Source organism: Lagopus muta, chromosome 6, assembly GCF_023343835.1.
Source record: "Lagopus muta isolate bLagMut1 chromosome 6, bLagMut1 primary, whole genome shotgun sequence".
NCBI classification, from domain to species: domain Eukaryota; kingdom Metazoa; phylum Chordata; class Aves; order Galliformes; family Phasianidae; genus Lagopus; species Lagopus muta.
Window position 1 is genome coordinate 41,163,415 of NC_064438.1, and position 24,314 is coordinate 41,187,728.

The 24,314-nt window shown below is 37.0% G+C and overlaps 1 long non-coding RNA gene across 1 annotated transcript in view; it reads left to right on the forward strand.

Annotated features, from left to right (window-relative positions):
* Nucleotides 1–24,314, forward strand: part of LOC125694362 (uncharacterized) — a 73,262-nt gene that overhangs the window by 13,544 nt on the left and 35,404 nt on the right. The gene's annotated exons all lie outside the window — the stretch shown is intronic.

Here is a 24,314-nt window from a genome sequence, read left to right on the forward strand (position 1 = left end):
AACAGAAAGTTAATGCTTCTCCTTCACTGCTTCTCGCTAGTTGTATTTTCAGAATAGACTTTGAAAGCAGGTATATTCACAATTAAAAGGTTATAATAACACAGTAAGCTGAATTTGGTTATTGAAGCACAAAGTTGAATTCAGCATTTCTTGTCATAATGAACAAAACATCATTTTTAGCTTTTTTCTGGACCTATATGCTGTTGATTTCATCTCAATTGTAAACTAAAAAGAAAAAAGAAAAGTAAAGAGTTAACAGCTAACAGTATTAAGAAAACACAACTTTTATGACAGGAAAAAAAGAAACAGAAGAAAATCTGTACAACATGTCTTTATTTTTAAAATGCTATTTGAACCCTTATCTATATTTAAGCTACCAGTAAGTCCTTGTCCCCTCTAAGGTTCTCTCTGTTACCGTTTAATCTGAATATCTTTTTGAGATGTTAAATGTGCATGTGTATTTAGCTAACTAACAGTTGTTCCATAAGCAGGTTAAGTTAATGAGCTCTAGCACTACCTTTTAAATCAGCCTGGGTACTCAGTCTTGTTTCTGCATATTTTCCCCGACTCCCTTATGATCCCATTCTGGCATTAACTTTTGTGGCCATGCAGTGAACTAGAGTAGGTTATGATTAACTTTTTTTCCTGAGGCTCATTTCCTCGGTCCAGCTCACTCACTGATATATACGCTGCTGTTCTAGCACAAGGGAGGGAGGAGATATGGGAATGAACAACTGAAAAAGGAAGCCAAGAAAACCCTTCTGCAGCAATGACAGCATATATCAGCTCAAACTCTTGACACTACAGTCTAAATGAATTTCAGTAATTCACACAAAGCATATTTAGGAGGCACAGCTCAATGTATCATTGGATACTATTGAGGAAGATCCTACTCCACCCTGCTGCTTTGCCCTTTTCTTTCTTCCAGGCCCAGATACACCTCTTTCTTGAGCTGGCTTTGGTGCTTGCCAAATTCAGAAGTGAGCTGATTTGAATTCCTAAACCAGCAGTCACCTGCACTAGCAAGAAGAAGTAAATGGATTTTTGTATGTTACAGAATTTTATTGGCTAACTAAAGGACTTGACAAGCACCAGAAATGGTGTAAAGGGGTGGCTATGATCACATAGCCAAGAGAAGGAGCAAGTCTGTCCTCTTTTTGACAGTGGTGAACTGCTACATTGGCTCAGAGATAGTGAGTACAAATAAACTATTATATTAAAAATTTCCAGGAACATTCCCAGGTAATTAGGCCAACTGGCACACAATGGCCCATTGACCATGCTAACAAACTCTCATAAACTCCAAAACAGGCTGGCTACATGCAAACTCCCTATTGGAAAATGCCCCTGGAATTAGCTGTCCTTGGGAAAGAGTTAGTTATGACCTGCCAAAATTGTAGCAGGGAATGTTTTCATAGTTTTTAGTATGAATGGTTGAGTTCCTGTGCCTGGGAATGTTCCCAGATGCTTTACATGTAGCCAGTGTGTCTAACACCATAGGAACCCAGACCTTTAAATACTAGAGGTCTGCCAAATATCCTGATGCCCCTAAATTTTTATTTTCAGTGTACTCTCACTGAGGTGTTGGAGCTGCCTGGATTTGAACCCACATAATATGAGGAACACTTTAAACACTTGGACCCTGTCAGTTTTGGTGGCCCTTATTCTGTTTTTGCTATGGATTTTCCTTCTATCAGGCATTCACATTCTTAAGCTTGTATACCTCCAGAAGAGTACTATAAATGCTGAAAGAAACCTTTCTCTGATCTCTTGAGTGTTCATAGCCTCTTCTGAATTATTTCCCTCCCTAGTCTAGACAATAATCTAGTTTCTGAATATCTTTTTTGTTAAGTGATTAAGTATTCTAATCAATTGAATGCAGAGCTGGAGAGTACTAGTAGGCAACATCACTTTACCAAAACTGATCTGAGCTCTTTCTGAAGAGTTGTTGAGCCATGTATAACTTAGTTACATGCAAGTATACAACACATGCAACATTGATTTTCTTGGATGATGGAGCTCTCTGAGATCCTGTCCTACTGCAGCACTGAAGGCAAATCATTTTCAGGAAACCATGACCTTCCAGATGTCTTTGTAAGTCATTCTGCCACTCCCCTTTCAAGACTCCAAATCTTGTCAGTTTCAGGTGTAGAAATTTCCAGGTGCTTTCAAGTAGAAGAATGATTATATATGAAAGGAGATCTATCAGGATGAGAAAGTATGGTTAACTATCTGTATATGTTTATCTAAATTAATATAAAAAATCAGGGAGGAGAGATGACTGAACATCTTTTATTTATCCTCCATATATTTCTTTTGTTAGATGCGAGTTATCTGTCTTAAGCTGGTGTAAGAAGAACAGTGGGGTAACTTCCACAAATTGGAGTGCAAAACTTACACAACTTATGTGCTCATAAGGTTTCAAGGTCAGATGGGGAAAAACAAGTTTGGAAAAACAGGAGAACAGCAAAGCAGATAACATTAGCCATTGAATATATCTGTTGTATTTATCTCATGTGAAAAGGATAGAAGACAACTGTGTTACTGCTTTCCCTGATGAGGGACTTACAGCATTGCTAGCTCTTACCATTTCGGAATGAGTTTTACACAGGAATCTTGCCAGGGGCAGGAAGGAGCATGCAAGAGGTTGGTATGTGCACAGTCTTGAGCCCATTAGGGGTTCAAAGTTGGCTCTGGAAGTTTACCAAAGGCTATCACCATCTGACTGCAGTCTCACAGGTACTCAGAAGAGCCCTGAGTGCCCTTCCTCATCCCTTTCCTGTTATCCCTCCACTCCCAGAGAGAGGATATGGTGCTGAAGATGGGAATTTGGAGTGGCCATTCTTTCAATCTCAGTGACTGATGTGGCTGTCAAAATCTCTTATAAACTGCATGACCTATGTTAACTCAGTCTGTGGCTGTGTATTTTAAAGGTCTAATTAGGAGCTGTTACATTGTATTACTACAGATAGGAACAATCTCACATTTAATACTATAGGTTAGATTAGATGATAGTATGTGCTAGGTGAAACTGTGATCTTGGATTTGCTGCAGGATCACCTTATTACTTTTGACTTTCATATTTTTAAAGAAAAACAAATAAAAGTGACATGAACTTCTAATATTTTAAATTATCCTACCCATTTCCTTTCTCCTGATATACCATTTTTAACTGACAATCTAGATTAGTAAAGCAAATTCAGGTACCTCCATCTCTGTTTCACTGTATATGCTTTTCATGTTTGTCTCTACAAGAAATTTCTGCCAAAATTAAATGCAAATCTAGTTATAGGTAATGCAAGAGGTACAAAACTAAATTAGACACAATTAAGATGATTTACAACCTGAAACGTTCAGATTTCAAAAGGCTGTGAGTGTATTTAATTTTATTTTTCCTTTAGTTTCAAATGAACATTTTTTCATTTGACTCAGAATCTCATCTAAGGAACTGATGTCAACAGCAGTCCTGTTTTTTTCACCCTCAGAAGACTGGTCTTGAGGCTATAATGCTACCGTTTCATTTTTCACTGAACTTTTCATTGAAATTATTTTGACAGCTTAATTTCCATTTTTAAATATCCATCTTGCTGGATTTGATTCTCAGTATGAATTGTTGCTCATAAACTTGTGTAATATCTCTGTGCTTTGCTGAAATGAGGCTGTAGGTTTGATCTAGTTGGTAGAAACCATAGTACAGGTTAGTGTTAAGCAACTACTACTACTAAAAATGTTTGGATGTGGTGCAGGGACGTGATTTAGCAGAGGGTTGTTAGGGTAGTAGGGTTAGGTTGCACTTGATGGTCTTTAAGGTCTTTTCCAGCCTGAGAGATTCTATGATTCTATTGTGGTAAAAACATTTAGTGAAAGAAAGATAGTTTATACATTTGATAATGCTGTCAGAAAATGGTACACACAGATCAGAGATCCTAATATTTTTTATATTACAAATGTAAAGCCATTAATTATGATGGGAAGTACAGAAATGAAAAGCCTCCAGGATTGATGCCACTCAGTTGTGGAGACATTCAGAAGAATTCAAAATGCAACGTGGTTGGTTGATAACAGACTGGATGTAATATGATCACAAAATCCTCTGTCTAGTACAGGCAGCTGTCTGTGAGACAGAAGGGATTTTAGGAAATGTAATGGGTAAGGCAAGATCTCCCTACTTCTCAGTTTGCTACTTAGCTCTGTACATACAATAATGTATCCATTAGATCAAAAATATAAGCAGGCAGCTGAAAGAAAAACTAGAGGCTGTGTTATCTCTCCAGAATGTCAACATCAGTCACACCTCAGTCACAATCCCAAGCTAGTCTCCAGAAATTGATGAATTTAGATCTTTATCTTTTTGATAGGTAAAACTAGTTTTGGCTCTGATTTTGCAAGATCATTTGACCTCATTTATCAGGCTTAATTCTCACTGGAGTTGCCAAAAGCTTGTCTTTCAAATTCCCTGTGCATTTGGTGAGAGCTATGTAATCTTTTTTTTTTCTTTTTTTTTTCCTCCCTGAAGTTCTGTGTGATGCTTTAGGAAACACGCAGAAAGCTGCTGTTTTTCTGCATCTAAGTGGCTGGATTCCAAGCCTGGGAAAAGCAGTTTACATGAACTGATCCAACAGTTACCCACAGTCTACTCTTTAGGTTGTTCTCTTGTTTATTAGGAATGGAAGTCTCATATGGGTATTAAAACATGACTGCTTTAGTATAGTTCTATAGAACTTGCTATTATAGGTCATTATTTGAAATCCATTCCCCACATTCATCTTGAAACCTTTTAGATCAGTTAAAGCTCAGTAGTAGTATAAAAAGCCTAAAATACCCCTGCTGTGACAGTTTTATATTCTGAGCTGGATTATACAATCTCACTTTTACTTTCTGTCTTTAAAATTCTCTGATAATAGTTCACACAGAGGATCTCAGATATCTCACAGTTCTGTTTTTTTCTTCAAGTGACAGGGGGCAGGGGATGCTCAACCTCCTGTGGATTTCTGTAGTGTGCTTGCCTTCCAGATGAACCTTGCCACAGCTAGCAGAGTTCTCCCCACACCTTTCTGAAATGTATTTGAAGTAGATTAAAAGAGTGATGTTGAGAAGTTCTATAAATATGAAGCTAACCTTGTGGCCAGAGTAGAAATTCTTGGATACTGTGGAAAAAGGCCGAAATATGTTTAATGTGTCCATAAATTGAATGAGTGTCTTGCAGAAGTTTTCTGCATTGACAGGGGATGACTATGCCTTAGTAAGGCATCATTTGCATTTGAGTTCTGAAGTGCTATTAGTAATGACAGACTTGGCTGATGGTGTGGTGCTGATCTCCTTCTCTGAGCCTTCTCTTCTCCAAGCTGAATTCCCCAGCACTCTTGACTTTTCCTTGGAAGAGAGATGCTCTGACCACTAACAGAGGCTCTTCACTGAATTCTCTCCAGTATGTCTTTGTCCCTTTTGTGCTGGATACAGTACTTCAGGTACGATCAGTTCTGAAGAAAGGAGAAGGATCATCTCCTTCTATCTACTGGCAATGCTCCTGCTAATGCAGCCCAGGATACTGTCAACTTGTTCTGCTGCAAGGGCACATAGCTGGCTCATGTTCAATTTAGCGTCCACCAAGACCTCTAGGTCCCTTTCTGCAAAGCTTAGAAATTATCGAATTACTAAGTGATAGCTCTTTACCAAGCATTCCTCTGAAACAGGTGCCAGTTAAATTAAATATATATAGATAATAACATTGAAAATGAATATGATTGACTACATGCAGGAATGAGTGTACTGGATAAGGAAGTGTGTGTCTTAAAGTGACATGATGGGCCTTTCTGTTTTGTAGAATGGAGCTTTAGATCTGCAGCTGTGCAAGCAGCCCTCACTTTGGTCAGATTTTCTCTGAAAACAAGTTTATGGTTTGCAATGACATCAGTAAATGTTACTTTGGCCAACAAAATTGGGAAAGGTATTTTGTTTGTCTGCTATTCATGTAAATTTTAATATCATCCTTTTACTAGGAATAAAAATAACAAGTAACTAACATTAGACTGGGTTAAAATAAAATCCAGGTATTGACAGATGTATTGTAGATGTGGCCCCTTCTAGCTGACTTCTGAAGTAGTGGCCAATGAAAATACAGGTGAGAAGTTACTAATAGTGACATAGGATAATAGTGACAAACCAGTCAGCTGGGGCTGATCTCACTTTACATTTTCTCCTCTTTCTTCATCAGCAATGCGAGACTGAGAGGTTTCAGCCCTTCCATTCTGCTAGCTGCCCTCAATTTGGTCTGCCCTTTCAGCTAGGTTAACACTGATGTTTGGAAAGTATGTGATGTTTGGAAAGTGAATAAACAAAATCCTCTCAGTCATAAATTCATTCTGTTCCTTTCAGATTGCTTTATTTCTAAATAATAAAGAAATAAAGATATTTTTCTAACGATAATGCCACTGATCCTAGAAAATGAAGTCAGTGTAAGGAGCCCTGATAATGCTCCTTTACCTTTGACAAAGTTATGGAGCATTTGGAAAGCAGGACACAGACTTTGGTGATTGTGCTATTTTCTGCTGGAGAAGTGGACATGCAGAGCAGCATACATTGTGTAACGTGGCTTGGACTGTTGCCTTCTGCATTAGCTGTATGTTATGAAAGGTAGCTTCTTTCCCAACTGTGATGATTTGCAGTGATCTTATTCTTGTGGCCTCTAACTTTATGGCACCTGACCACAGATCAGTATTTTTGAAAGACAATGTAATATCAACCAGTGGTTTTCCTAAGCTTCCAGTTCCTACAGTTCCCTGAGTTCTCATAATCCCCAGGTTATCCAAATGTAATCACAGCCTTTGGGGGAGGACTCTGGGCCATCTCTTCTTGGTAACAGAAATGAAGAGCATCTGTAATGAGCAGGAAAGTTGTCTGTTTTTTCACTATTCTCTAGACAAACCATAGACAGACAAAACCATGCAGTGTTTGCTATCTTTTGCAGAATCAGGATATGTGTGAACATAACTATAATAATGAGTTTACCTCTTTCCCTCAGTGTTCTCTCTTAAATTACAGCATCAGTCAGCATCTCAGCTTGCCTTACTTGCCCTTCTACACATTTTTTTTATCCCCATGATATCTTTCTGTTTGCTCTCCCAGAGCTATGCAGTCAGAACAGACCACAGGAACAAACACTACACAAGGAACTATTTGAAACATTTGTTTCTTTCAGATATTCTTAAAATGGACTTACAAGCAGGGATGTATGGGGAAATATTTATTTTTCTGGTGGGAAAACTGTAGATCAGTAAAAGCGAATGATCACATGAATGAACATTAGACCTGAAAACTAGATTATTCCCTTATTCTTCTAAAGTCTTGTATTCTTATATTCTTACATTCTTATATTCTTAAATTCTTATTACCCTATAACCATCTGTTGGCTGAGTCAAAATCAGTCAACATGTCTACAGTTTTGTAAACTTGGGTGCTTACAAACAAGCTGAAGGCCAAGAAGTTTTCATCTGAATTCTATAGTGAATAATCCTACACAGCAGACAGATTTGAAAAAAATCATCAAGTGTCCCTGAGAAAATTAGGAGAGAAAAAGATCCACGTTTGTCAAATAAATTGCTGTTATGAATTACTTTCTCATTTTTCCTTCCTCAATGGTCTGCTATAGCATTTCTCATCTATAAGAGTTTCTCATGTATTCTTTGTGAAGGTCCTTCCTCAGCAGGAAGTGCGGGAAGACTTCTTCACAGTGATTAAAAAGTTGCTTGTTCTGGTGAATACAACTGGTCACATTATGGTTTTCCAATCTGGAATTTCTCCAGGATATCAATGCTTTTATCTCTCTTCTCACAACTTGATGAAAGAAGGTATCCAAGAGCAGAGAAGAGAGAGAAACAAAGACAGGATATTTTAGCATTACGCTTGTACACAGCTTTGAGTGCTTGCAGGGAAGAGGCATTCACAGCCTTGCTGGGCAACCCATTGAAGTGTCCCACCACACTCAAAGTAAAGAACTTCTTCCTGATATCTAGTCTAAATCTACCCTCTTCCAGTTTAAAATTATTTACCCTTGCCTTGTCACTACCTGCCCTTATAAAAAGTCCTTCCCAGCTTTCCTGTAGGCAAGGGTGTATTGATGCTTCTATCACTGGGTAGCTCCAGCGGCTTCAACACCCAGTACTGAATATTCACTGAAACATCCTTATGTGAATAGCAAAGATGATCCCTTGTGCAAGACACTCCTTGAACTGTCAATGCAAATGTTTCCCTTAGAATTGATGTTGATTTCGTCAGTGGAATAACAAAGTGACTAAGTTTCCACTCTTAACTAAGAAGCTTATTTGCATATTTTTCCTGTTCTATCTAGTACATGAATGATATTCATCTCACATTATTTTTATAAATAGACTTCTCTGCCTGAGCTAATCACATCAGTCTTTCTTTCTAGACAGAGACATAAAATAGGCACTGTTAGAGTGCAATTCATTTCATCCGAAATTGGTGAAATAATAAGAGATATAGTCATTCAGTGTTTCTTCACAGTTCTCTGTGGCTGGCCTCTGATATATAATATGCATAAGAATTTTAGGGGAAGCTTTCTGTCTTTGTGGGTGTTTCCACACTAGTACTTTGTCCCTTAATTTCATCAATCCAAAGTAGCTATTCTGCTGTTTATATTTTCTTGGAAGTTCTAACAGTATGTAGAGAGTATTTCATGAGATTTTCCCAATATTATCATATTTACACCTTATGAAACTAGGAATCTGTCATAACAGGTAGCCTTTCATGTAAATTACGTGACACCAGCTTTCTAAATGATGGGCTTACCATTTAGCATTTTTCTACATCATTTGCTCCCCAACATATATAACTTTCAGGAGCTCATGTCATCATAGATCCTATTGCTCTTGGCATTATTAGTCACACATACAGAGTTTCTGTCATGTATTGACTGGAGTCTCAGTCTTTGAAGTAGCTCCTATATTGATAAGAAAAGGAAAGTGATGAACAGTCAGTTTCTTGTATATTTTTTATTCTTTTTTCAGTAACAATCATCCCTATTCTTTTTAATTTCATAGTTTTAAAAATATGAGTAAGACATCATGAGTAAATTAGAGAAAGGGAAGAGAAATGTTAATGAAGGGAAGATGCACACAGATCACTTGCCAGGCATGATAAGTGTGTGTGCATGTGTATGGATTTGCAAATGAATACACATTTAAAGAAGGGCAACATTCAATTTGCTCTTCTGAGAGCAAGAGTGAGAAAGTGCCCTGAAGGTGCTGACAAGTCGAAACTCTATTTAGATGTGAAGCTGAAGTCTTTGTAGACTTTATGTGGAGTATCTACTACTATGAGGTGTTTTAAACAGAATTTTTAGCAAAAGAAATAAAGTTTAAGATCTCTATCCCTAGATGGGACTAAAGCTTTTCTAATTTGTAGGCACAGCTAACGTGCTGCATCTCCAGCTTGGTGCGGTGATCCATTTACAATGGTCTGTTACATCCACATCCTTTGCAGCAGAAAATATTTTTTGTGCTAGAAGTCAAACATATTAGTGGAAACTCCTTATGTGTAAACTAGCAAGGCTAGGCTGCCAACAGATCTGGTTAACTCAAGGCTAGTTTGCCATTAATGTAGTTGTTTTCAGATCCCAAACTTGTGCAGATAATGCTGCTTCCTTGTGTAGTGACATCTTTTAAATTTATAGGCAGGTCCTGTCGTTCCTTTTCAGCAGCTGGAAATTTGTGTGAATGGGAGATTTTAATACTCTTTTCTCTATTTTAAAAGTCTAAATTTATTATGTGTGAAGTCAAACCCATGCACCCTTCTAGTTTTCTCAAGAAGAACTGTCACTGACATCCACTTTTTTTGTTTTGTTTGTTATAGCTTAGAGCTCTCTCTTTAGTGCCAGAGATAACATTTATCAGCAGTTTCATTCAAATGATGCCTTAGTGGCTCTTGCTTGCAGTTCTCACCCCTGCCTTTTTGCCACAGGAACTACTGATTGGCACATATTTACTTTTACCTTACAGATTTATCGATGATACTATCAATCTTGCTTAGGCAGAATGACAGCTCAAAATTAGACTCTCTCTTGGCAGCGTCTGCTGCTAGGCTTCAGCAAAGTTAAGCCTTTGTTAAAGGACTAGTGATCTGGATCACAAAATAAAGTTTTCAGATTCTAGAACTGAACACCTGAAGCATCAAGCTATGAGAAAAACTTGTGCACAGGTATCATTTTGGGAAACCTTTTTCTAACAAATCAACTGCTTTTTAAAGCCAGATTTAATTATTAGTTTAAGCTATGCTGCCTCTCTTTCACATAACTGTTAGCTGGAATTAGATTTTTCATTCATTTATTATTAATTATGGTGCTTCTACATGTGTCCAAGAGTTAGAAACAATCATTTAGGACATAAGGTATGTCTGTCTGCCAACTCAGTAATGTATAGACTAATGTTTTGTTCTAAATTGCTTAAGTAAAGCAGCTCCAACCAGTTTCTGACATTATTTTATGACATTTAGAAGGCGCTGGAACAAGCTTTCTTCTCAGTCTCTTAATATCAAAGACAGAAATAATACCTCTAGGTATTGAATTTGTAGGTCCATGTTCACACAAGGCGAATATTTAGCTTCAAATGTTCTGAATTGATTCTGAAAGACTTTACTAGTGTTTTCAGATGCTTTCCAGACCATAAGTCATGTTTAATAGACATATGCATATATTTTATTTGGCAGATTCTTTCTTCCCCCTCCTACTGCTGCACTCAAAAGCTTGACTTTAGTAAAGAAAAATTGACTATAGTAAAGAAATTCACTCTAATCTGTAAAAGTTATTTATACTAGCAGTGCTTAATCTAACATATACCCAAGTAAACTATACCAACGGATGCTGTACGTTTATGTGAAGAGTATCACAGAGAGTCTTAAAGAGTATTATGATGGTATTTATAACACTGTAAAGTACATGACAATACCTACTTTCAGGAGTTTTAATTTTAGATGATAGAACAGCTGACAGAGTCCAGAGAGAAATGAGGCAGAGGTTCAGAAGCAAGGAAGAATGGTCTTTCAGTCTACTGTGGAGTTGAATCTTAAATAATAGTTTATGTGAGACTTCTATAACTTCTAGGATTGAGGTCAGAATGGATTCCTTAAGGAGGCTGTGAAATTGAATGTAAGATGTAATTATGAACAAGTTAAACAAACTTGTGGTGAGAACGGTTTGGGAACTGTTGGTTCCTTCAAAGGCCAAAGAGACAAAGTATTGTCACAGCTTCTCTCTTTCCCTGTTCTAATTTGAAGGATCTTCTGATTTATTTAATGGATTTTTTTTTTTTTTAAGGACCCAATATTCATGAATATTTAGAATTCACTAGTTGATAACTGAGAGAGATTTCAATTTTGTGTGTTACCTGCTAAAATTACTAGATCACTGTGGATGCACTACAGTGGAAAAGTTTCTCATGCTGCTGCAGTATATTTTGCTTCCCATGGGGAAAATGTTATGGATGGATACCCATCTGCAGACCATTTCAGCTATACCCATCCTAAAAGTGAGGATATTGCCATTTAACCAACTGGTGCAGTTAAAACAATGTATTCTTTGTGTATGTAAAATTGAAGGTTACTTTTCTAGTGCATATCCTACACGGAGGGGTAAAAGTTGACCTGTGGCCAGATTATCTTACCCAATTCAGAGTAACGCAGAAAAGAAATATGGGACCTTCAAAATGAACAAAAAATATGAATTTGTTTTCTAGTAGCTCGTGGAATTGTTTGTAGGGATTATATTCTGCCTTAGCAGTGAAAATAGAAACTATTTGTTGAATAGTTTTTAATAACAACAGTTAGTAAAAGGATGTTCTTTTCTGTACAGATTCTTCTGCAAATTTTACAGAACACCTAGAGTGGTGGGTAAAGGACTGAGAATAGATTGTTTAAGCAGATCTAACCTTAACTATGGAAAAACTTGGCTCTGTTTAGAAACAAAGACAAAATTGTTGGAATGAAAAGGGAAATAATACAGCTGCAAAAGAATTCAGTGTGGATTTTGCTTTGAAAACAGACTTATTAGCAGATAAATATTTTAAATAAATTTTTACTGACAAATGCATTTCATTCCAAGTGGAAGCTGATATTGAATTACCAGAAGAAAGTATCTGGTTTGGCTATATCTAAATTCTCACATTGCTAAGGTATTAATGGCAAACCAAAAGTCAGATGCTTCTGCCTCAATTCAGAAAGTAAATATCAGAATATTAATCCTTGTTGTTGAATGTCCAATCAAAATTCTTGCTGTACATGTCAAAACTGTGTTCTTCTTTACTATGCATGACTCACAAATAATGTGGTGTTTCCAAACATGTCTGAAGACAAATTCCTATTGTATTTAGCAAAGATCAGAAGAACTAAAGCTGATAGGCAACTATGAATGGAACCAAGTTGTGATATTGAGCGGAAGAGATGACACTGTGTGATGAGCCCATGTTTGTTTTAATGGAGTATTCTGTAGCTAAAGTGTTCAATCAAAAGTCACCATTGGCCTCAATATATAGGATCAAGTCTATGAAAGTCTGTGCCTAAGAAAGAAAATCTGCTTTTGACTATAGACAATGATCTCAGTTTCAACTTGTTTAGGAAAAAAATATAGTGGTACATTGAATCCAGCCTTTCTGAGTAGACCATGAATTTTTTTTCATGTTATTGAGAGGAGACCCCTTACAATGCAAAGCAATGTGGACATTTTAAGTTGAGAAGGAGGCTTTAGTGAGCATTTCTGCATATACTCAGGTAATAGTAATCTGAAACTGCTATTTCACCTCCAATTGATTATAGAGATAGGTTAGTCTTCTCATATATATGTTCTACTAAAAAGGCAAGTAAAATGGGATGAATCTAGGCCATTGTGTTCAGACAGGTAAGATTTAGCATGATCACATGTGGCACAATTTGTTCTTTACTATTCTAGACTATGATCATTTGTTGTAGTTAAGTACTACATTGACAGGTTTAGAAAAAAAGCCTTATGTAGACAGATCTATTTAGTCACTGATAGAAATAAGATCTAGGAGAATAACTTGAAGTGAATAATTTATTGGATGGTTTCTGTTTTTTTCTCTGCTCTGAATTATCCATGAACATAACATTGTTCTAGAAGATGTTAGTGACTGTCACAGCATCGGCCTTTGATTTATTCACCGTTACAGACTTGGTTAAAACTGACAAATGTTGCAGACAGCTTTCTTTCAGGATCATTGGAGGAACAATTAAATTTGGGCACCACAAAGTAAGAAACAATTGTCCAGACTTAGGTGGTGTGCAATGTTTGATAATGCTATGGAAAAGATTATTGCAAGAAGTTAGTTTACTGGAATTTAAAGGCAAAAATAGTGTGTTTTTGATGAGGGAATAAAAGTAATTTCTGCCCGAGTTTATTATTGTACAGACTTGAATTTGTAAAACTATGTGCAATTCCTGCTTTCAAACCTCATGAAAACAGGAATGTTTTAAAGAAACAGGTCAGTATTTAATTATATCTCTGACATATTTTCTATTTTTTCATGTGATTAAGAATGACTTAGCAGAATCCACAAATCCACTGTTTGGAACCAGCAGGACAATATTTTCTCAGATCTAAATTTCCAGTGATTATTTTCCTGAAGTTATTTGAGAACTAAACTGGTCAAATATCAGATTCCTTTTATTTCAATAAATTATTTGGCAAGCTGTTTTCAGAGGTTATCTTATTTTTAAATTTTTACTGGATTGAATGATATTAGAAATTGTTTGATGGTGCAAATATTCAGAATTTTTATTCTGATCTACCTTCTGTAAAAACTTATCTTCCTTTAAAATTCCCATGAATTTGCTTATTGTAAACTCATTTTCTAGAGTATCTGCAGAAAGCAAATGCAACAGGTTCATGAGAAGTGTCCAGGTAAGACTACTTAGAAATGAAAACAAATACAGCAAATACCTGGCTTTGTTTTCACTGTGCTGATGAAGTTGTTAAATGAGAACAGAGCTAATAGTAATCAATGAAGTAATTGCTAGACCTATCCATCTCACTGTGATGTACTGCTGTTTATCTGCTGTTCTCACTGACCTTTGTTAATGGCCTTTCTTCCTGTTTCCAATACATACAAAAGTGCTTCTAATCTAGAGCAATGGAGAGATTTCATGAGCCGCTGAAACCAAAGCTGGTCTTTCATGATCTTGAGAATATATTGCAATGTATCTAATACATTACCCTCTGTTAATTTCAGTTAATTTAGATTATTTTCTATTTTACAGATAATAATTTTAAAAAGGTAAAGATCTACACAGAGTACTGCTTTATGGAGTCAGACAGATTACATATTTGCAGTGCTGTAATTTAAGAATTATTTTTTATATATATATAGAGAGAGAGAATCATAGAATCATAGAATCACCAAGGTTGGAAAAGACCTAAAAGATCATCCAGTCCAACCGTTCACCTATTCCCAGTAGCTCCCACTAAACCATGTCCCTCAATACAACATCCAGCCTTTCCTTGAACACCCCCAGGCTCGGTGACTCCACCACCTCCCTGGGCAGTCCATTCCAGTGCCTGACCACCCTTTCTGAAAAGTAATACTTCCTAATGTCCAGCCTGAATCTCCCCTGCCATAGCTTGAAAATATATATATATATATATATATAAAAATACATATATATACATATATCACCTTATCTACATTATACTGCTGAAAATACAGCTATCAATACAAGCTAACAATTCTCAAAAATCAACAGCAAAAAAAAGAGATCTAGTCCTTTAGTTCATTGTCTGATGAAGAAAACGGGAATTGAAAAATGACCTGGATGTGTTTCTGAAGCACATGAGGGATGCGCTGTGAACATCTGGGAATTAACCAAACAGCTGAATAAGAGTAGTAGGAAGAGAAATGAAAAAGAAAAGAGATATGCATTGCACACAAGCCCATACGGTCTTCAAAATTAAAGCCTTGATTGTGAATGTCATAATGACTCAACTCTTTTTTTTCTTTTTTTTTCTTTTTTTTTTTTTTTTTTTCTTTTCTTTTTTTTTTTTTTTTTTTTTCTTTTTCCATTTATCAACTGCCTTTCTGGGCAACTTTCTCCTTGAACTGTGAAATTACACATTTTTCATTCACTCTAGGGTAATTGGTCTTCTATCATTTCAGTGTTTCTCCAAATCGAAAGAAAATCCATTCATTTTATGAGTTTGTTTTGCTTTGTTTTGTCTCAAAGAACTACTGGCAGTACTTGCTGCATATACTTCTGCCAGTGAAGAAATTTATCATAGTTGCTCCTTATCCTTGGGAAAAAAAAGTCAAACCACCAACAAAGCTCCTTTTGAGAATGCCTGTGAGCCAGTGATGAGCCCTCATTTACTGTTTTGCTTTTTTCACAGTCCTTAGAAAAATGACTAAATGTCTCCATGTAGCTTTCTGAGGATAATTTGCTTTACTTTTTTGTTCTTTTTGAAACTGAAGTATGGGCATAAACATAGGACATAGTCCTGTCATCAGGTTTTTTGGCTCCAAATGTGCCTGGTCACTTCCTAAATGTCTCCCCTCACAGCTTGTGCTGAGAAGGCTGATAGTAAAATTGCCAACACGCAGCATGTGTTCAGAATGTGTGAAATGGCTTCTCTGTGCAAAGAACATCTATTTTATGGCATCTGAAAAAAACTCTTCTGCACGTAAATGCTTTTATCCTGTGCTGCAGCTTGCCTTATGTACTTGCTAAAAATATGATTTTTTTTGTTCTGGATCTCATAGAATTTCATTCATTGTTCATTTCCATTCAGAACAACTTCTTCATTACCCAGTTCTCCCAGCCTGTATTCTCTGAAGAAAAGTGCCTTTCTCCCACTCAGTTCATCTGTGAAGGTAGCCCTCCTTCAGACTGGGCCATCCTCTCTTGACAATGCTGTTTATTTTTACAATAGCCTGGACAAAAAGTCCAGATCCAATAAGCAACAAAATTTGGTTGTGAATATAAATTTGATGCCAGTGTCACAGCTTATATTCTTTGTTTGTTTGTTTGTTTCCTCAGGCCAAATTCATTCTTAAATATCAGTTATTTTTCACAATTGTTAGTGTCTAGACCAGCCTGTTCTCATAAAAGCCTCGGAAAAACTTCACCCTGTCAGATCAATAGCAGTCCTTCACTTTTTCTCTTTGAGGTGAAATCCTGCAGGCTAGATGTTGATTAACATATTTTGTTCTCATTTAAAATGCTTTGGCACAGGATTTCACATCAGTCTTTTTCCACAAAGGAGTTCAAAAATATGCAAAACATCAGCCAAATATTTCAATAATAACAAGACCAATAGTACATATCCATGCAACGTCTTCTTAGACAACCACACCTAAAATCTTTTAGTGCAGTCACTGCAGCCCGGTACTGCTATGTATCTAGAAAGGCAAATTTACTTAGGCTCAAGAAAATAAGACTGATTCCACTTTACTGAACAGGACATCTGAGTCAGTCCTTGAAGTAAGTGTAGGCCTGGTGTGTTCCCATTTGGCTCCTTTCCCAGTGTTCTGGAGTCTCAACACCAGGATTCATTTTCCAGACTATATTTCACATTGAGTGGACTCATATGTTTGTTCTCCCACTTGATGGGAGACAAAGCATTAGTCACGTGTGCACTCAGCTGGAAAGAAAGGAAAAGGGAGGAAGGAAATCTAAGGTTGTTCATTTTAAAGGCAGTACATTTCCTAAATCTGTTGCTTTCTTCACCTCCAGCAGACAGGTTTGTTTAGGTTGCTTTTGCTTTCCTAGCTGAGAATGCATTGACCATGTCTCTCCCTCATCCTGTAGGCAGTGACATCTGATTTTCTTCTTTATATATTACATATATATTACAACAAGTAGTTGATCCTGCCAAGCACAACTGAAATTCTTACTCTCTGGTTTTCCATTTCAGTGTTTTGTGGAACAGTAATTATCACTGAGGGAAGCAATTTGGGAACAAATGTGAGCCTTTGTTAGTATCACTGTTCATGTGTTGCAGTGCAGCAAAAGTGATTCTTCCTGGAAATTGTTCCTAGTGAGATCACAGTTATTAAATACCAACATTGCTTACAATAGTTAAACTTTTATTATCTAGGTTTCAACCCTGTCAATTTTGTCTCCCCTGAGATCCAGATGTTTGCTAGCCAAATGCTGTGGGAGGATGTGTTATGAATAATGCCATTCTCAAAACGTACTGTGCTGAAGAAACATCGAGGCTTCTAATTGGAAATTATGAATTTCCTAGTGATAGACAATGGAGGCATGGATAATTTGAAAGATGTAATGAAAATTAATCCCTCTGTGATACAGACATAATTATCGAAACAGTGGTGTGTGTAGTATAACGGGCCAGACTGCATGAGTTTATGCACTAACTTTAGCAAAGCAACTTAATGTGGACCTTAATCAGAGGTAGGTGAAGGAATGCCTTGGAACCTGGAGGGGAAAGAAGTTCTTAGAGGAACTAGAGATTATGAGATTCACTTAGTAATTCAGTAAGGATCTACGTTTGGCTTTGTCTTAGACTGGTAAAATAATCATTGAGAATTTTACCATATTCAAGAAATAATCTCTTACAGAGCCCCAGGATTAGAACAGCAGAGGATTTTGTCATGAAAATCAAGTTATGTTCTCATAGCAGAACAGTATGGTTTAAGAGGAAGCATAGGAAGTTGCATCACTAACCCAGCATTTGTGGGTGTAGGATATAACATTTGATAGAGTTGATAGGAGTCCCAAGGTTTGTGTAGACAGCAAATCTATGGAAGAGCAGCTAAGTGCGGTGTTAGTTCTATGGGAAATGTAAAATATCTACTTACATTAGAGGAAAACCTAAGTTTGCTGAAACTACGAACAGACTTATGAGTTTCATCTATTGAACTGAAACAGCTAAGCATGTTTTTCAGAGAAGAACATCAGTGTTGCTTTTTGTAACGTTGAAGCAAAACTAAAGTTTCTAAAATCTGATCATATTAAAGTTGATAGCACTGAAATAGTCACATTAAAATAATATTGAACATGCATCAGAGTGGATTTACACACTCTATTCCTTCTACCAAAATAAAATACTAGGAATAAATATATTAGAGAGAAAAGCAAGCACAGGGCTAACCTGCAAAATGTAAATACCCAGCCAACATTGATAAAGTTTTTAAACATATTTGCTGTTCACCGTGTGCCCTTATGCAAATCAATCTGATAACAAGGATTTTGCCTGCAAGCAGTTAAGTGTTTGAGATCTTGCCTCTTCATTTTACTAAGTGAATTCAATTTCATTGGAATTCCATGGAGGTCAACATTTACAGAAGACAATTTGAAGATTCAGGACCTGACGTAAGAAAGAACGTGAGGAATAGCTATAGAAACCAATGAGGGAAAAGAGGCTGTAACGAAAGTAATAAAGTTTGAAGTTTCCCTAACACAGCTGTGTTAGCTGTGTAGAGTGGCAAATTTTAGATTGTGCTGGAGTATAAAACAATCATCACAACAAAAAGTGAAAGGTGATAGCTTTCATGTCTAATGTTCTCCTTTTGGGATTTCACCTCTGGTTTTCAGCTCTATATCCAAGATCATTAAATTAATAGGTCAGGTACTTCAGTCTGTGGCTTGTTGAATTTTTCTGCTGGGTATAAGAAAGATACCTCTAGAGTGTCAGTTTGGCTCTGGACTGTGTGTTGAAGAGCACTTGTAACTTGCATCTAAAATGATCAAGGTGATGCTAGACAGCTGTACTTACAAAGTTTTCATATTTAGTTAGACACAGGGTGTATGGAAACTGCTGAATCACAGCCTGAACCTCTGATTGATCCCCTGAGGCGAGCTATGAGTCAGCCCTGGGAGCACAGGTGAAGGCAATTCACCTATGCTGCTGGAAGGGGTGGATCTTGGCTCCGCCTCTCATAGACCCATTTAAGAGCTGACTGCCAGTGGGGAAGGATTTCTTTCTGGAGATCCCTCCTTTGGAGTTTTGTTGTGAGCCCAGGACAAGGGTATTCTTTCTTTGGTGTAATAACCTGCTTAGCCAAGCTCTATTCTATTTCATAATTATAACATCTGTATATTCATTGATTATACGCAAGGGAAAAGTAGTATCCTGCTTAGATTTTTGGAAGATGAGTTTAAAAAAAGAGATAATAGCATTTCTAGGGCCGCTGTGCTTGTGATTGCTGAACTGCTTTGAGGTGGCAGCAGTTTAGTTTTCTTTTATGTTTTTTCCTTCCTTATACTCTGATGGCATTCCAAAAAATGGAAGTAGCTTCTTACTGCAGCAGTTTCTATTTTGAGTAAGAAACAATAGTCCAAGCCTGGATGAAGTCTGGCATTGTCATTTCCTAGAGCAAGAACTGTGAAGAAAGAAACCTTCTACAATAGTTTAAGTCTTTGCCGACACAGTTCCATTCCTTGTGGAATGGTTTCCAGTATTTTGTTTTGTTTAGTTTGAAATTAGTACTATACAGGAACAGAACAGAAACTTTTTTTTTGAGAACTTTAGCCTTATACTGAAATTGACCTACTGTCTGTCCATGAAGGACATGAGCACTGCCCTTACCCTATAAAGGCTATTTTAGATACCCTTTTCCAAAACTGTGTTTATTACTTTCTAAGTGCCCTGAAATACATTTATGTCTTGTAAATACTATAGATGCTACAGACAATGATTTTGTGGCACTTGAAATTCTTGCTTTGCTTTTACAGTACCTTTTTGATTTGACAAACCAGGCAGCCTGTGATATAGTACATATCTGCACCGAAGTGAACTCAAGAAACAAGCCACTGTTCTAGTCTTCATTTAGATTTCAGAACGTCTCTAATTGGAGAATCAGATTTCAGTTGAGTCTTTCTTTGTTCTGAGCACAGTTAGTGACTGCACACATACTTTGAATAACTGGGATCTGGTCAGGGCTCTTCAGGAGCATTGTTACTTGCTGCAACAAACACGTCCCTGATATCTCTCACCGTCAACTTTAACCTGCTTTGGAAAAATGACTTCATTTTTTCTACTGATGTTATCTGTATTTGTATAAATAATTATCTGCTTTATGTGGAATAAAGTTTTAGGTCTTGGGTTCTGTGCGTAGACAGAAACATTTCTAGAGCACTGAAAAATCGAGTGAGAGCAAGGAGGGCAAAATTTGAAGTGCTCTCTCTGTTCTGTGGCATAATAAATTGAGATTTCTTTTTGCCACCATTCAGAATCTACTGAATTGTATTCTCTGGTGCTTAGTAGTTCCTCTTTAGAGTGTAGAACTAAAACTATTGTGCACAGGACATTTACTGAAGCCAATACCATCCTGCAGCAGATCTCCATGACCTATCAATTTCAAACAGGGTATGTCCATCTTTATTGTCTTGTGATATCTTATAAAACAGCAGAATTAATATTTTATTGTACTACCTAAAATAGCAAGACTGACAACAGTAGAAGTCTTTGTAATTCTGGTTACTGAATTCAGTTAATCTCAGAGCTGCTCCAAAGGAATTTGAAATTCAGCTGCTTTGTACTTTGACATGTCTGTCTATAATGCTGCTAAAACTCACTCACTGCTACCACAGTGATTTGAAAATTGCCTTAATTGATTCCAAATTGTCTTTGTTTTGATATCATTTTTACAAGAAAAGCCATAATCAGAAGAGAGAGTAATAGGAATTTTCTCTCATATTTGAAATATATGTTTCAATAAAGCTTGGACTACTGAGGAGCTCTTTTCTTCTTTGTGCATTGATTAAAAACCTCCACAGTGTTGTGAGCAGAGTTGTTTTCATCAACTCTAGTCTTTGCTTGGGTTTTTGTTAGGAACATTACTTTTAAATGAGAAACAGTGAGAAGACAAAAAGAAAATTTCTCTCTAGTTTCTTTCCCAAGAGGCAGATAACATATTGATGCTGCAATTTCAACCTGATTCTTGCAATACTAGAAAAAAAAATTCTCAAGACCATTACATGTGTTTTTATAGCTATTAGAGAGGCACCATTCAGCTTCGTTCTCTGCTTGTGGTAAAATTCAGTTCAAAGCTGACTTTATGCAGGAAATGACATATGGCGAAACATATTGAAATAAATGCATGCAAGTATCTTGTTATTAACATTCAACAGTTATATACTTACTTAAAATGAATGAAACAAACAAAAATAAAAATAATCAGATCATTAATAAAACAGACCTCGAATTAACTTCCAAAGGTGCATTTTTGTGGATCAGACTAAATCTTTGAAGTAAACAAAGAGCAGGAAAAAGCTGTCAGCTGAAAAGGCTTAGTTATGGGGATCTTATTGGAAAACATAGAAGCATTTTAAGTTAATTAAAATAATTAATAATATAATTAATGTTATTTTGAATGCGTCTGTCACAAAACATTAATTATCTTGTAGCCGCTAGAACAACATAATGAAAGCATCATTCATACTGATCAGTGTAAAACTTTATTCCTATGGTAGAATTTGGTTGTTGTCAAATGAAGATAAATGGAGTACCAAACTATATATTTGTTCAACAAAGCATGTCTATGTGACCTGATTTGAGAGGTCTTGGGGAAAAAAGCCTCCTGGTGAAGAAGTCCTGCTACTGGACTTGTGCTCATTAATTCTGGCAAATAGCAAATGGTGCATATTAAGTGAGGAAGGAAATTAAAACAATAACAGAAAGAAGAAATTACTTTGGACTGATTGCTTTTTATTGTCCAAAGAGATTCTTAAGACCCTGATGTAAGGAAATAGGAATCCTCAGAAGCTGAGAACACTGATTATGACAGTTTTCTTTTTCCCTTGAAGGTTCCCTTTTTAAACTTTCCTCAGAAAAATGAAAATTTTTATGAAAAGGTTGCATGTCGTTAGTATTCAATTTCTTTCATGGTGGATCTCAGCATTAGGGTAAGACACACGCACTTAGCCTGAGCATTTCTATTTGCAGCAAAGGTTCTTTCTAGGAATATCACTGATAAACCTTAAAATGACTCATCCAGAATCCAGTACACTTATACAGGGCCATGCAGGATGCTAGGAGTGCACTGTCTCTTGAAAAGACTTCTGCTAAAGATGAGAGACTGAAGTTTGGCTTATCTTCATATGGCCTAAGTGTGACATTCCTGAAATAATTCAAAATGAATATGAACCTCTTTCCTTTTAAAATATCTGTCCAAATCTTTCTCCTTGTTCCTCAGTGGAACAAGTTTCCTAGGGAGGGTGTGAATGCCTCCTCCCTGGATGTATTCAAAGCTGGGCTGGATGGGGACTTTGAGCAACTAGTCTGGAGGAAGGTGTCCTTGCCTATAGCTGGGGAGGTTAGAACTAGTGGATCTTAAAGGTCCCTTCCAACCCAAACTATTCCGTGATTCAGCTCGCATTACAAGCCTTTTTTGTACAGCTGCTGAAGTTGGGGAGTGGTAAAGGGCTTATATTTATTGCTTCTGTGGACTGCCCAGAGAAGGGCAATGAAACTGATCTGGGTTCTGGAGCACAATTCTTATGAGGTGCAGCTGAGAAAACTGGGATTGTTTAGTCTGGAGGAGGCTCGACGGATACCTTATTGCTCCCTACAACTCCCTGAATGGAGGCTATGGTGAGGTCGGAATCAGTCTCTTCTGCCGTATAACTAGCAATAGGACTGGAGGGAATGGCCTCAAGTTGTGCCAGGGGAGATTCAGGCTGGATGTTAGGAAAAATTTCTTTTTTGAAAGAGTGGTTGGATGCTGGAATGGGCTTCCCAGGGAAATGATTGAGTCACAATCCCTAGATGTGTTCAAGGAACATTCAGATTTTATACTAAGGGACATGGTTTAGTGGGGAAATATTGATGGTAAGTGGACGGTTGGACTGTGGATGGTCTTGGAGGTCATTTCCAAGTTTGGTGATTGTATGATTCTATGAACTACGCAAGTCTGAGGCCCTATCAGTTAAACTGGAAATGGGGAAAGTAGCAGAGATTTTAAAGATTTTGACAGAGGGAAATATAAATGGCATTAAACAGTCAAAAAACTGGATGTGTTAGCCTTGAAATAAGACCAACCACCTGGGACTTAGTACATTTGCAGAAGCCTGTGACAGAGCCTTGTCTGTAGAATGCAGATGTAGAAAGTGAGAGTTTATAAATTGGCATTTTTGTGTGTAAGTAAATAAAAAACTGAGCATGCCTAGCATGAATAAGATGTGTTCCTGTAAGAACTGTGGGATTTATTACCTTTTGTGTCTGTATATGTTTATCCACATGAGTCATTTGTCAAGTAGTTTGGAAATGTAAAACTCCTTTATGCTTTAATTTTGTATCATTTTTATTGCGTCGTATGTTTCTTTTTGCCAGATGCTCCTTGGGCTTGTCCTTTTTTTCCTCTCATTCCCTCATCTATCTGGGAGCAGCAGTTGGTAGCTGTTGTGATTTAACCCAGCAAAGTTAAACACCACACAGCCTTTTGCTCACTCTCACCCCTCCACTGTGATGGAGAGAATAGAAAAAGAAGATAGAATTTGTGGGTTGAAATAAAAACTTTTTACTAACAAAAAGAAGGGAGGAACAGTGGTAATGATAATTACATATATGATAATTATATATATTTTTATATGCGTATGTATATTTATACACAAAACAAGCAATGGACAAGCAATTTGTCACCACCTACTGACCAGTGTCCAGACAGTCCATGAGCAGTGGCTGCCTGCCTGGCCAACTCCCTTCAGTTTCATATTTTTTTCACACAATGTCATTTGGTATAGATTATTCCTTTGTCCAGTTTGGATCAGCTGTCCTAGTTCTGTCCCCTCACAACTCTTGTGCCCCCCCCCAGCCCTCTCATGAGCAATACAACAGGAGAAGCTGAGAAACTGAAATGTCCTTGGCTCTGTACAGCACTGCTTAGCAACTAAAACATCAATGTGATATCAGCATTGTTTTTCTCCTGAAGTCAAAACATAGCATATCACATTCCGCAAGCAAAATCAACTCTGTCCCAGCTGAAACTGGGACAGTAGCAAAGTGACAGGAAGAACTGTTGCTCCAGAGCTTAAACCATGACACATGAGAGTTATATACATCAGTCAGATGTTCTCTAGCTTTTGTGACTTATATACTCCCTCTCTTTCATGGGATGTGTTTAGGATCCCATCGGAAGCAATTAGATATGAAATATTAACGTATATTTATTAAACAGGCACTGTTTTCATCACTCCCTCAAGTGTGATTTAGCAGTGCTACAAAATCAAGTCTCGGTGTAATATATATTCTCTCATTGTTCAAACAAAAGGAAAATAAACAGAAGCAGTAGGTGCAGTTTGTATATTGCTGCTGAGCTTCTCAGTCAGTGGCAAGCTAA